General features: G+C 43.6%; 1 long non-coding RNA gene across 2 annotated transcripts in view; it reads left to right on the top strand.

Annotated features, from left to right (window-relative positions):
• The window catches only part of LOC103006092 (uncharacterized), a 237,520-nt gene that overhangs the window by 114,675 nt on the left and 108,927 nt on the right, over positions 1-13,918 (top strand). The gene's annotated exons all lie outside the window — the stretch shown is intronic.

Raw genomic sequence — 13,918 nt, 5'->3', positions numbered from 1 at the left:
AATAAGAAGTCCATTTCCTAAGCATTCATTTATTCAACAGGTGTTTTGAGTGTTCAGTGTGTACATTGGAAATTAGATATGATTTAATGTCAGCTTATGATGTCAGTGGAGACAAAATGAAATCATGTGAATGCACATTACAGGGAATATGCTGCCCTTAAATAAAAAGTTAATGTTCGTAACTGACCAACAAGATTTCAGTTGCACACAAATTGTTTTTGTTTGTTGTTGTGTTTGTTTTTAGATTTGTATAATAAATCGTTCATATCCTTGCCCGTTCTTCCTTGTGATTAACAACATATTTGCAATATGGTCACATAGTAGATTAAAACTGGAACCTAGTTAATAAACTACGGGCTCCTTTTAGTGCCTAGGTATAACGCATATAGACTTTAGATTTTGTTCTGGAGGAGATAGAAGCCATTTGAAAATTTTGAGCAGAGGAGTACCATGAGCTGACTGTATTTGCAGAGACTTATTCTGCCTCTCCGTGGAGAAGAGATGGTTAAGGGGCAAGGGTGAAGGCAGGGACACCTTTGGATGGTCATTGCAGTGATAAAGGGTAAACATGGTAGTGATTTGGTCTTGAGTGGCAGTGGTAGGAGGCGGTGATACACGGTCAGATTCTGAATCTGATTTGGAGGTAGAACTATAGAATTTGCTGGTGGATTGTAGTGTGATGTGAGAAAAAGAACTCAGAGACTCAAGCCTGAGTCCGGAGATTTTGGACTGAGCAATGGGAAGAATGACGTTTCCACTTAATGGAGATGAAGGAGACTAGGAGCAAGTGGGACCATTTTCAGTGAAGATGCAGGGTTGACAATTGGATGTTTGAATCTAGACTTTAGGGGAAATGTTGAAGCAGGACATAGAAATTTGACAGTCATTGGAGTTTCAATGGTATTCAGTGTCAAAGGACTAGATCACCAGAGACTGAATGTAGAGAGAAAAGAAGGTGAAGCCCCAAGACGGAGCCCTAGAGCCCGTCATTGCTTAGAGGTCAAGAAGGTGAGAAGGAACCAGCAAAGGAGAACAAAAGGCAGACTGATGGGGACATAGAGAACAAACTTATGGTTACAAAAGGGGAAGTGGGGGGAGGGATAAATTAGGAGGTTGGGATTAACAGATACACAGTACTATATAAAAAATAGATAACCAACAAGGACCTACTGTATAGCACAGGGAACTATACTCAATATTTTGTAATCTATAAAGGAAAAGAATCTGAAAAAGAATATATACATGAAACTGAATCATTTTGCTGTACACCTGAAACTAACACAACATTGTAAACCAACTCTACTTTAATTAAAAAATGCAAAACAGAATTAAAAAGGCAGACTGACGGGAAGGAGGAGAACTTGAAGAGAGATTGGTGCATCAGAAACGCGAAAGGCAGTAAAAAAGTAAGATGCGTTTAAGGAGACAAAGTGGCCACCTGTGTGTCAAACGCTGCTAATAAGCTAAATAAGATGAAGACTGAGAACTGATTTTTGGATTTGGCAAAGTGAAGGTTCCGTGCTAACCTCGGCAAAAGCTGTGATGCCGGAAAGATTGGCAAGGTGACCTGATTGGAATGTGTTCAGAATAAAAGAGGAAGAGAAATAGAGACAGTGAGAATAGACATCTTTGCTATGAAGGGCAAGAAAGTAATGGGGGAGGAGGGGAGAATGATTCAAAGAAAAGGTAGGGTCTAAGCAGGCGTGATATTAATAAATACGACGCAGGCTCTGATGGATCAGACTGGATGCTGGCTGTGGGTCTGGAGCAGACTTGGTGGGCCTGCTGATCCAGACTTTAACCTTTCGGTTGCTGGACTATGGAATGTCCAGGAGGTCCCAGCGGAGAGGTTGGGTTGGAAAAGTAGGCGAGGGGGTACTTGGGAAGCTCAGGGTAGTGGGTGTTTATCAGCAGGTCCAGAAGTGTTTCAGTATGTTCATAATCAGGATGGTAGTACCAGTGTGTTCCAGCTGAACATCTGCCTTGGATCCATAAAGAATTTTTTTTTCTTTATTATCTTCATTTTTCAAGTTGAGGATATTGCAGCATATTTCCATGATGCTGAGAATGACCAAAAAAGAGGGCAAATTGGAAAATGTGATGATGTCAGAGAGCAAGGTGAGAATTACAGGACCTCCTTGAGTTGGGGAGTGAGGATGGGGCTAGTGCATAAACGAAAGGGTTGTTTTTGACTGAAACACAATCTCTTTGTTCCTTAGGACAGGAAGGCACACAGAGGAGAGGGCCACAGACATACGTTAGCTGCCAAGTGGTGGTGGAGGGCGTGTGGGATTTCTTTCACGGTTGCTTCTATTTTTCTGTGAGAGAGGAAATTTATTGACACCTCACATTTTTCACTTCCTCAGAATGACTGTGTACCTACACTTTATCTGAGATTTATGTAGAATTCTGGGGAATCCTGGTTACTAGACCAACTTTTGATTCAGAATCTGCATCTCCCACTAAGACACATCAAACCGCGGAACTTTGGTCCTCTTATTCCAATGGATGATGATTAGAGCCCAGTTTCCTTTAGAGCCAGTTTGTTTGGAATGTGATGAACCCTGGCTGTCTAGTGCTCTGCTTTGCTATGGAGTGGCCCAGAAAGGAAGCATTTCGTGCCTGCCACAGTGATGTATCCAGGGCCACCCCTGAACCTGACTCAGAGTAGGTAGGTGTTCAATAAATATTTGTTGAATGACTACAGGAAGGAAGGAAGGAAGCAAGGAAGCAAGAAGATAATATTCAGTTTGCATCAAGAAAAGGCACTGCTAATCCAGCCTAGTAACATATGTTTCTGCTCAGGAGATTTACATCTTGTTTATAACTAATTCCTCCGTCGCATGTTTGGCGTTCCAAGATTTTTGCCTAGACTCAGGAGTACATCCAGAGTGGCTGAAGGATGGCAATGCTTGATTGCTTGCCTCTCCCTCTATCTCTGAAGTTAATCTGATGCTATCTGAGCGCAAAGACACAGACAGGGTGGAGGTTAATGCAAATTTAGCCAGGAGTCTAGTGCCACTTCACAAAATATTGATTAGGTGTCTGATTTGCTCTCCCCTGACAATGGGCCAAAGGAATGAACCAATGAGGTGGGCTCAACTCCAGCTCGTCATGGTCATTCGATAAAGCCAGACAGCCAATGAGCAGCTGCTACCTTTTGATTGGGTGAGAGGCCAGAGAGGGGGGAAACCATCTTAGCAACAGCAGGAAGGATTGCACACGCCCTTGCACACACGCGCAAACACAGACCTGATGCCTTACCACCCTGCTGCAGGGAACGGTTGCTGATTGTGTCTCTTAAGGCTTTTGTTCAGCCACAGTCCTGGCTTCCAAAGGACCAGTTTCTTTTCACAGACCACACTGCTCACCTGGTCTGTCGGCTCATAATCCCTTTTTAATGGAATGAAGGGGCGACCTTCCTCTCTCTGCCCCCCTCCCACGCACATCTTATTAAGAGCCAACTTTGATCTGCAGGTAAACGGCACAGGCTTTGTTCTCAAAATGGGCTGTTCTGACCCCTGTCGGGGAGCCGACCCCACCACTGCCCTTCCCGACACCACATGCAGATGGGGAGGGAGGTGGCGTGGAGGCCAGGCCCACTGCCCACCTGTTGTTTCCTGTGCTTTCTGGAAGAACCGTAGAAGGGGTTTCCCCAAGCCAGAGCAGGCTTCTGTGTCGCTGTTATTTTCCGTACAGGCTTCCCCTTCATTGTTCCCTGGCCTTCACAGCCAGGGCCCAGGAAAGCTTTCCTGTTTTCAGCGTGACACTTGGCAATGCCTTTCGTAGCCACTGGGTTCCCAACATTTAACATTGTCATTTCAAAGGCTCCCGTCTTCTGGTCTCCACTGGCTTTTTATGTTTTCTGAGCAGCTGCCCTTATTCCCCAGGTGTCGGGGCCTTGGGGGCTGCCTGCCAACCCTTGGTTTCCCCAGATTAGTAGCTGCCGTGGCCTCCTCGTCTCCCTTCTGTCCCCCCCCCCCCCCCACCTCATATCCTGGCTCTGAGTTTATTTTGAGGCCAGGGGTGAAGGGGGGGTGGTAACTGGGGGGCTGCACACAGGTTCCCAACATCTTTCTTTCCTCCGAGGACTTTGCCGCCTTGCTCTGACAGCTGCTTTCAGCATGAGTCTTCGATCCAGGAGCATCTGTCCATGGATTACCCAGTCCCGCTGGTGGCTCCTCGTGTTCCCTGCTGACAGCCATAGTTCCGTCTGCGTAGGAAAGCCTATCAGGTGGGACAGACTTCACTGGAAGCGGTGTGTGGCTGTAGTTTGTACCAGAGAAAAGGAAGTTGAGATCATGTCATAGGAATTTTCCAGTCCAAGAAGGATTATTGTCTAGGAAATGGTAGCCAGCTGTTTTCCATCTTCTTGCCTAGCAAACAAAGGGGAATGGCCTGAAATGGAAGCAAGGGAGAATTAAGACGGACATGAAGAACTCGTTTCTGAATGTTAGGCTTAACAGAACCTGGAAGATGTTACCAAGTGCACATTTGGAATTACTTTCCGAGTGAGGTATGATCCCCGCCCACTGGAGTTGTGTTTAGGTGTCTCCTCTCACAGGTGCCGTGGGATGGACGTGATGAGCTCCAGAGCAGCACAGCTGGGCTTTGGAGTTAGACTGGCCTAGACTTCAGTTGCAGCTTTGCAGCAGCCCCATAATGTGGTGTTAGCGAATTTCTTAACTTCTCTGAGCCTTTTACAGAAATCTGTACAATGGAAGTCACAATATCAACCATACCGTTTTAAATAAAACCATATACGTAAGGCACCTCGCTTAGGGCTTACCATGTAATAAGCATTCAAAACTGTTGACTCTTCCTCCCAATTCTAGAATTCCCAGAGCTTCATTCCATCAGTGGACCTACGGATACAGTAGGTCAATTATTTATTAGTAGGTCAATTATTTATTAATCAATTTTAAAAATTGAGCATCTCCCTGGAGCCTAGCTTCGTGAGATCTGCCCATGGTTTCTGCCCATGATAATTTATGTTTTGGGCCAAAAAGAAGCCAAACAAGTGATATAACAGGGCATCCGTGTGGCAAGGCAAAGCTAATGCCACTTGTACAGAGTCAGTGAGTGTAATAGGAATGGGCTGTCTACCCCGGGTTAGAATCATCCAAGAAGACATTGCAGGAAGGTTGGGTTTTAGTTCAGAAACTATCATTTATGTCCTTTGACTCTGTTTTCTTAGCTGTAAAATGGACACAATAATAGGATTAAATGGTATTGGAAGCAGATGAAATGCTGCAGGCACGTTTGACTGCGAAACTCATGCTTTAACCAACACACACACACACACACGGCCCTCGTCACAAGACATCCAATCAAATATTTTTAATGTGTCAAATGAATTGATAAAAGTGATAGCTATGAATGACAGCTGGACGGAATTAATCCTGTGCTGCCGAGGAGCTCCACGACAGTGACCTTCGGTGTCCTCCCTCCCAAGCAGCCGCATAGAGACACGTCTCCCTCTGTGGATTGTGATTCACACATACGCATTTTCCCTTTTATCTCCCCATTTGCATGCTCATATTAGACATGGATTTGGTTGGACCTGCGTCTGTTGAGACGGCCAGCCAATAACAGAAGCCCCATGGGGACGAATGCCGTCTGGTTTCGGGAGTGGGTCTAGCGAGTGAGGTCTAGGTCAGGAAGCTATTAGCCGCAGAGATGGGGAATATATTCAGCTGTCATCACTTTTTAATTAAAATAGGCTGGTGGCACTTGCATCCCCCCACTCTGTCGCTCTCCACCCTCTCCCTGGCACTGGGTCCTCCCGCAAAACAGGACAAGTATCTTCTCCCTGGTCCAGGGTCTCTGGGGCTTGTTCAGAGACCATGAGAACCCTGACCTTTAGGAGGAAACAGGCACAATCTGTGTTCTCTCCCCAGCTCCACCTTTTGTAATGGCAGGGTGGCGAGAACATGTATAGCATGGAAATCTGAAAATGCTACAGACCAGGGCTTTTCCCTCCCTGGAGAGTGACACATTAAACGTGGACCGTCACAGCCCTAGAAGAGACTTGGGGTAAATTCCCAGCTGGTAATTCCTGAGATTACTATCATAACATGGGATTTTCCATACTCTCGATTTTCTTTTTCATTTTCTATCACGTTAAATCCACTTGTTTCATTGCTTAGATGGAATGGAAGCTTGAGAAACAAGATGGGCTCATTATTAGAGCCTGCTCAGCTGACCTAAGTTAAAATCCCTGCTCCTTGATTGCTTGTCACATGCTTTGAACTTCTTACTTAACTATTTTAAGCCTTGGTTTTCTCATCTGTAAAATGGGGCTAATAATAGTATCCACTACGTAAGGTCATTGTGAACATTCAATGTAATCTTTCACTAAAGCACTGAGTGTGGTACCTGGCATGAAACAATCGTGCCGTAAGTGGAGGCCGTCTTATGAGTCAGTATTTATCATTCTGGTTGGGGGACACAATAAAAAATTGATCAGGGGTAGACTAGCCATGTTTGATTAGGCTTGTCATGAATGTAGAAGTTTAATAAGGACATTATTTGACAGTTAATCTGAACCACGTAACAGAGAAGTGTATGAATAGGGTGCCACAGCACTTAAAGTGTTTCATTTATTACCCTGGTGTTTTCTGCATTTAAAGATACTGTGCACAGCAAAACGTAGCACAGTCCCCACTCTCTCACATTGGCATAATACGCAAATTATATCTTCAGCACTTATAGCAACATGCAAATAAAGCATCAACACAGTTGCAGCTTCATCAACACAAAGCATTTATTTTGTGCCTATTTTCCATAGGTGCACCAGAACAAAATGATTTTGGACAAATCCAGCTCCTACTCTTTTGGAGTTCATGGTATATAAGAGATAATACAGGCAAACCGTGTTTTAGTGCGCTTCACTTTATTGTGCTTCGCAGATAGATTTTTTTTTTTTTACAAAGGGAAGGTTTTACAACCCTGCGTTGTCAGATGATGGTTAGCATTTTTTAGCAAGAAAGTATTGTTTAATTAAGGGATGTACATTGTTTTTTTTTAGACATAATGTTATTGCACACAACAGATTATAAGATAGTTATAAACATAACTTTTATAGGTACTGGGAAACAAAAGAATTTTTGTGAATTACTTTATTGTGATATTCGCTCTATTGCATTGCTCTGGAATTGAACCCACAGTATCTCAGAGGTATGCCTGATACTGAGATCTAGCATAGGTGGAAAGACAGATCGGAGATTCTGAAGGCAGAATAAACATTTTTGCACCAGGAGCTAACTCATAGAAAGGTGAAGTTTCTTATCTGTGTGGTGAGATAGAAATTCATTTTAGGTGAGCGTGAGTAAGCCTCTTTGGAATCTTATACACAGGCCAATAGGCTTTGATTAAAGTCTGTTGCCTAGGTTGACAAATTGTAAATTGTTTTTCTTTGAAGGGCAGTTTTCTTCTTCACGGTGAACCATGAGGGGCCAGTTGAGCAGAGACCAGTGGCAAAGCTCACCTGGCAAAGCTCACCCAGCATTTACCAGTCTGTTCTCAGAAGCCACCCCACCCCCGTTTCACTGGTTCCAGTGGTAGCTTTAGATTTAGTGGTTCTCCACAAGGCTCTTCTGTGTGATGAGTCTCCACAGTCTCGAGATAACTACCCTCAAGTCACCCTGCATTGGAATCACCTGGGGTGCTTATGAAAATGAAGATTCCTAGGCCAGAGTCCAGTATGCTAAGTCACGGGGGTGGGACCTAGGAAGTCTGCGTTTGATCGTGGGCCTCGGATCACTGCTCTCCACACCAAACCACTGCTCTAGATCCTACCCTTTCAACACTCATCCTATCCCAGGCCTCCTTATTACTTGTGCTGCTGCTGCCTTAGTTCATGCGTCTAGCCTGGCTACTACAGTCCTCTCTTAATCGGTCTCCTAGTTCTCCTCTTGAGTAGTAATAGTGAGCTAAATAAAATTCAGATCTTACAGTGTCAGATCCTATACAAGATCCTACAATCAGCCACTATTTTCTATAGGATGACTTCGTCTCTTTTCTAGGACCAGTAAGGCTCTCGCCAGCCTTGCCTCCTGCCTCACCCCCTGGGTACCCCTTATATGCTGCAGCCATGCTAAAGGCGGGTCTCTGAACACACTCTGCGTCAGGGGTCCGGGCCCTTGCTCGTCTTCTGGCATCTGGCTAGAATGACCCCCCATCACCCCTCCCCCACCGCCCCTTATTCCGCTCCTGGCTCTCTGACAAATACCTTCTTTAACACAACTGCTCAAGAATTACCTCTTCTGAGATGACTTTTCTGTCCTTTTCCCTTTTCGTGCCTGCATTCTCCCTCCCGTCTGTATTTGCTTTGACGATAGCACTTACAGCACTCCACTGCAGTATTAGTTGACAAGTCTGTCACTCCCTTGAAAGCACAGCCCATGTCTTTCTCCTCTTAGTGTCTCAAGGAACATATTAATGTTTTCCAGAATAAATGAATGAACCCATGAATTGTACAACATGGAACCTAAATTTATTCCCAGACTAAATTTGCAGCCCAAGAGTTGGCCACATTATCCTTCTTTTCATGATGTGTATCTTATCAAGAGTTTTGAAGATCACAAGCAAAATGAAACAACTTGGAGTTTCCCACATGTGAGTGGGCTCAATCCAGTCTGACTAACACATTCTAAAGCCCACAGAGTGTTCCTTCCCTTCATGATGTGGAGATAAAAATAGGGAGAATGAAATAAATGAAACCAGTGTCTTTGTTATGTAAACCACAGGGTAAATTGGGGTAAATGAGCAATCTTTATGGCAAATGTAACTGATCTTTCTGGAGCGTTATTTTATTTAATTGATTAATTTAATTGCCTAGCAAATGAAATCTGAAAATACCATCCCTGAGAAGACTTACTTGCTGCAAATCCCTTCTCTTCTCTAAACCTCATTGATTCCAGTTAATTTCCCATCATTCCTCCTCTCTGTCTACAGTGTGATTTGAGCATTTCACGTTTTCTTTCAAGGCTGAAGTTCAAAGATTGGACATACAGAGTTGAAGATTTTCAATTCTACTGTCTAAGGCATTTCAAGAATCAGTGGTTGCTCTCATGTGTTGCTGGTGGGGATGTGAAATGGAATAGCCACTTTGGAAAAGAGTTTGGCAGTTGCTTAAAATGTGAAATGGAAATTGAGTATGAGACTTCTCCTCTTCACCCCTAAGAATTTACCCAAGACAAATGAAAGGACGTGTACACGTGAAGACTTTGTACGTGAATATTCACAGCAGCAAAACCATAATACGCCCAAAGTGGAAACAGCCCAAATGTTCATGAATTGGTGAATGGAGAAACAAAATGTGGTATATCATACAGTGGAATACTAGTCAACAGTAAAAAGAAATGGAATACCAATGCATTCTACAACATAGATGAGCCTCAAAAATATGCTAAGAGAAAGAAGACAGTCACAGAGGTATTTATACTGTGTAATGCCATTTATATGAAATGTCCAGAGAAAGCAAATTTATAGAGACAAGAAGCAGAGTGGTGGTTGCATAGGACTGGCGGGGTAGGAGCAGAAACTGCAGCTGGAGGAAACTTGGGGGGTGATTGAAATGTCTGAAAACTGGATTGCGGTTACAGTTGTCCAACTCCCTACATTTACATATAATCATTAAACTGTACAGTTACAATGGGTGGATTCTGTGGTGTGCAAGTGACACCTGAATAGAGCTGTAAAAATAGTTGACACTGACGCTTTGCTACCTTCGTATTTTTATTATAGTGGTGGTACACTTTCAGAAACCTTTCCCAGGTAATATGTTTTAAAAGTCTTTAATCACAGCATCTAGATTTTAAGTTGGTTTCTTTCCTTTTCTATGAACTCCTGAGACCCTTCACCTTTATACCAGTGGAGACATATTCAGACTGTAAAAACTTTTTTCTCTATCAAACTAATTAAGCTCTGATGACATCAGCTGTATTTGCAGTGCACCTGATTAAGGCCATGATACTAATTAAATTCTTGAATGATTAAAAATGCAAATTACCAGACTGGGTTGAGCAACAGGCCTTGCTTCTGGGCTCCAAAACAGTAGGGAACAACAAGCCTCATCTCAGGTGATGGAGCTCTCACATCTAACCTGAGTCAAATGAGGCAATATTAACTGTGAATGACTAAGATTTACCTACTTTTTATGGGGCGATATTTCATTTATAGAGGCAACGCATTTCTAGGTGGCTCATAACTTTTGTGAGTACACTGAGAAACGTTGTATTGGGATGGAAGGACCCCCAAGCTTTGGAGTTAGAACTGAGTTCAGATGCTGCCTCTGTCACTTACCAGTGGTGTGATCTTTGGCTAATTATTTAATTTCTCTGAGCGTGTATATCTTTATAACAGGGAATTTGATTATCTAGCTTGAAGAGCTTGGGGGCTAACTAAATGAGATCACTTATGTCACTGGGCCTAGCATATAGGGAGCATTTAATAAGTGGGACCATGGGGTAGCTTAGATAATAAGCTCTTGGTTCATTCAGCAAATATTAACTGAGTGCCTACCATTCATTTACTCCTTCAATTTATTATTTTATTATTATTTTTTAATTTGGCTGCATCGGGTCTTAGTTGCAGCACGTGGGATCTTCATTGCGGCACACGGGCTTCTCTAGTTGTGGCACGCGGGCTTCTCTAGTTGTGGTGCACGGGCTCCAGAGCACGTGGGCTCAGTAGTTGCAGTGCACAGGCTCAGTAGTTGTGGGGCGCAGACTTAGTTGCCCTGCTTCATGTGGGATCTTAGTTCCCCGGCTTCATGTGGGATCTTAGTTCCCCGAACAGGGATTGAACCTGCGTCCCCTGCATTGGAAGGTGGATTCTTAACCACTGGACCACCAGGGAAGTCCCTATTCCTTCAATTTAGAAAATATTTATTGAACACTTGCTATCTTTCTGGTAGTATTCTTAGTGTTCAGGATCCATAAATGAATTTAAAAAGACAAATTCACACCATAGCAAAGCCTACTTAGAAAATATCTATAAACATAATAAATAATTAAATGCTATGATATGTGGCAAAGTGCTATGTCCTATGGCAAAAAACAAAGTAGGATGGGGGGGGGACCTAGAGTGATGGGGGTGAGGGAAAGGATGGATTGCAATTTAGGGTGATGAGGGGAGGGCTCAGTGAGTAGGTAAAAAATGAGCAAAGCCTTGGAGGAGGTGTGGGAGCTGGGCATCACCCAGCAGCTCTAGGGGGGAGCCTTGTAGGCTGAGTAAACAGCCAGCATATAGGGCCCCAAGTGCCATGTTCTAGACACCTTCAAGGAGTACTGGGAGGCCAGTTACCATGCCAGACACTAGATACACATGGTAACCCAGTGGTCAGAAGTGAGTTCAAATTCTGTCTCTGTCACTTGCCAGTTTGGTCATCTTTGGCTTATCTTTTAATTTCCTTGAGCTTGTATCGGTTCATCTATAAAATGAGATTTGAATATCTGTCTCAAAGGATTATCTGTCCCAGAGGATTGGAACAGTCGTTTACCCCAGTCACCTCTGAAGCTGCAGTTTGTAAATGGTGCTTCAGCAGAACGGGAACCATGGTTTTATTCGTGTCTGGCTCTGATCCACTTAGTCACGTAAAGCATCCTGACACGAAGCCTATTCCAGTCCTTCGGCCTGGTTGGTGGGGCAGTTAGGAGATGAGACCGGCTGGAATAGAAGGACCATTCTGAGATGTAAAAAGGAATGAGAGAGAGAGAGCATTAATTTATTCATTCAACCAATAGATAATGGAGCTTCCGCTATGTTGCGGGCACTTATTGCTTGGAGAAGAACAATGTGGAGTGTGGTAAAGCGTTTTAAATACTGGGAGGATAATACATTTTATACATATGTAAATGTGTGCCTGTGTGTGCATGTGCCTGTGCAGTTTCTCTCAGAATCAACCATGTGCCAAAGGTGACTCAGACATTGATGGAAGCTTTATCAGGGACTTCCAGTGAACTGTGGGTTGGGGGTTGAGAGAACAAGGAAAGGACATGGGAGCTCCTTCAACTTCGATACTGGCCTTCTCAGATGTTTCTCTCCTTCTCTCTTGTTGGCTGTGAACTGTGTCCTGGAAAGAACACCAGATTGAGTCAGAAGACCTTGGTTCCACAGTCAGCCCTTCAGGTTTTAGCTGTGTGACTTGGGCTTGTCCTGTGACTCCTCTGAGCTTTATTTTTCTCATTTATGCAATGGAAATAAAACTTCTACGTCACCTGCCACCCAAATGTCAAAGGTCAAATGAGGAAATGCATTGGAAATCATTTGATAAACTATAAAACTAAACATGAGTTGAAGGAGGTGCAGGTCATTGTTGGAGAAGGAGGCTGATAGGACATGGGGATGGGCAGTTATCTGTTGTAGGAAAGAATGGTTTGGGCATTTCTCCAAAGAGTAGACATTTGGTGCTAATTTATGCACATTAGTTAATTCTGCTTTGCTGGGGGGCTCAGATGGGACTCCCTGATGGATGTGACAGCCATGAAAGAATCATGAAAGCCACATGGCTCAAAACTGTGATCCTTTCAGGGATGGAACTAGAGAGACAGGCTCTTGAGAGGCACAGGCTTGGCTGACAATTTCAAAACCGTTTGCTCAGTGAAACCCTGCTGAACCCTGGGCAGTGGGATGAGTAGAGAAAACGCTTTTGTCCTAAAAACTGTGAGGTTCATTTTCCACCCCGCTCCCCAGTTATCTAGGTTTTACATTCCAGGCATGTAGGGATACAGTCACCCAGTGGTAACTGGTGATGCTGGGCCTTTCTTTCCAAGCTCTGAAACCATCTGGGCTGGCGGAGAGCGAGAAGGGAAAAGGCAGCATACTTTTCAGGAGGCGAAAAACACTCTCAAGAGTCAAACTTGAGGCAAGTTCTTGGAGCAAAGAGAGTTATTCAGGGGAAAGGCAGCCAGATGCTCTGTAAAAGCATGTGTCTGGTTATAGCATGAATTGAGGATGGGCAAGAAAGAATCACTGAATCTTAAGAATTGTTGAATCTCATCATGGGCGAGACTCAGGTGACCCACAGATGCCCTTGTATCTCTGTTTATGTGTTGATCTCACTCTCCACACAGTAAGCTCCCAACTAGGACCAAGTTTTTTGCATTTTTTTCTATCTGTAGTGGTTGTGCCGGTGCTTGTCATTTCACAGTTGCTCCCAATATATGATGGAGTGGGATGGTTCACTGGCCCTTTCCACACACCAAGGCTGGCTAAGGAAGGAGGGCGACCCCTGAGTCTTCTGCGGGGAACTTACCTCAGTGTTTCATAATCCTTAATATTTGGGGAAGATTCTGATTTGGTTAAAAGAAAAAAATACTTCTCTTCTTCAGTACCTGTTCATTTTCACTATGCTTGTAGCACCAACAGTGGGCTGGAAATGGACCAGAATGATCTCATTTCTAAGGCAGAGCTTCCCAGGGGCGCTGTGACAGGCTTGGGGTGGCTGGGATAGTTTACAAGGCATTTATTCGAGATATGGATGGTTGAAAGTTTCTTATAGTGGGAAAGTATATAAAAGCAGTTTTGATAACTATTTAGAAATTTTTAACTCTATTTGAACATTCATTGTATGGATTCATCTGTAAACTTGCTGACTTCCGTAACGACTATTTGGGTGTCTAAAACTCTGTGAATAGCCCCCTCACCCGCTCCCCTCCACACACACACACCAGAGTGTCCTGGGAAGCTACATGCAATTTACTTTCCTCGGATCATCCTGTTAAAATGTCCTGGTATTAGTTTATTTTTTAGTCTTTTTTTTTTTTTTTTTTTTTACCATCAGTGATGTTCTTTGCTTTGCCTGCCCTATAAAGTGTTAGATTTTTTTCCTGATTTCATTTGCTCTAATATTATATATTTTGTCTAATAATATAGAAGCCATATGTGATTTTAATCATTACTTTCTTTTTTT

Source organism: Balaenoptera acutorostrata, chromosome 9 (assembly GCF_949987535.1).
Source record: "Balaenoptera acutorostrata chromosome 9, mBalAcu1.1, whole genome shotgun sequence".
NCBI lineage: Eukaryota > Metazoa > Chordata > Mammalia > Artiodactyla > Balaenopteridae > Balaenoptera > Balaenoptera acutorostrata.
Note: the sequence above shows the minus strand (reverse complement) of the source record. Positions and strands in the feature narration are given on the sequence as shown.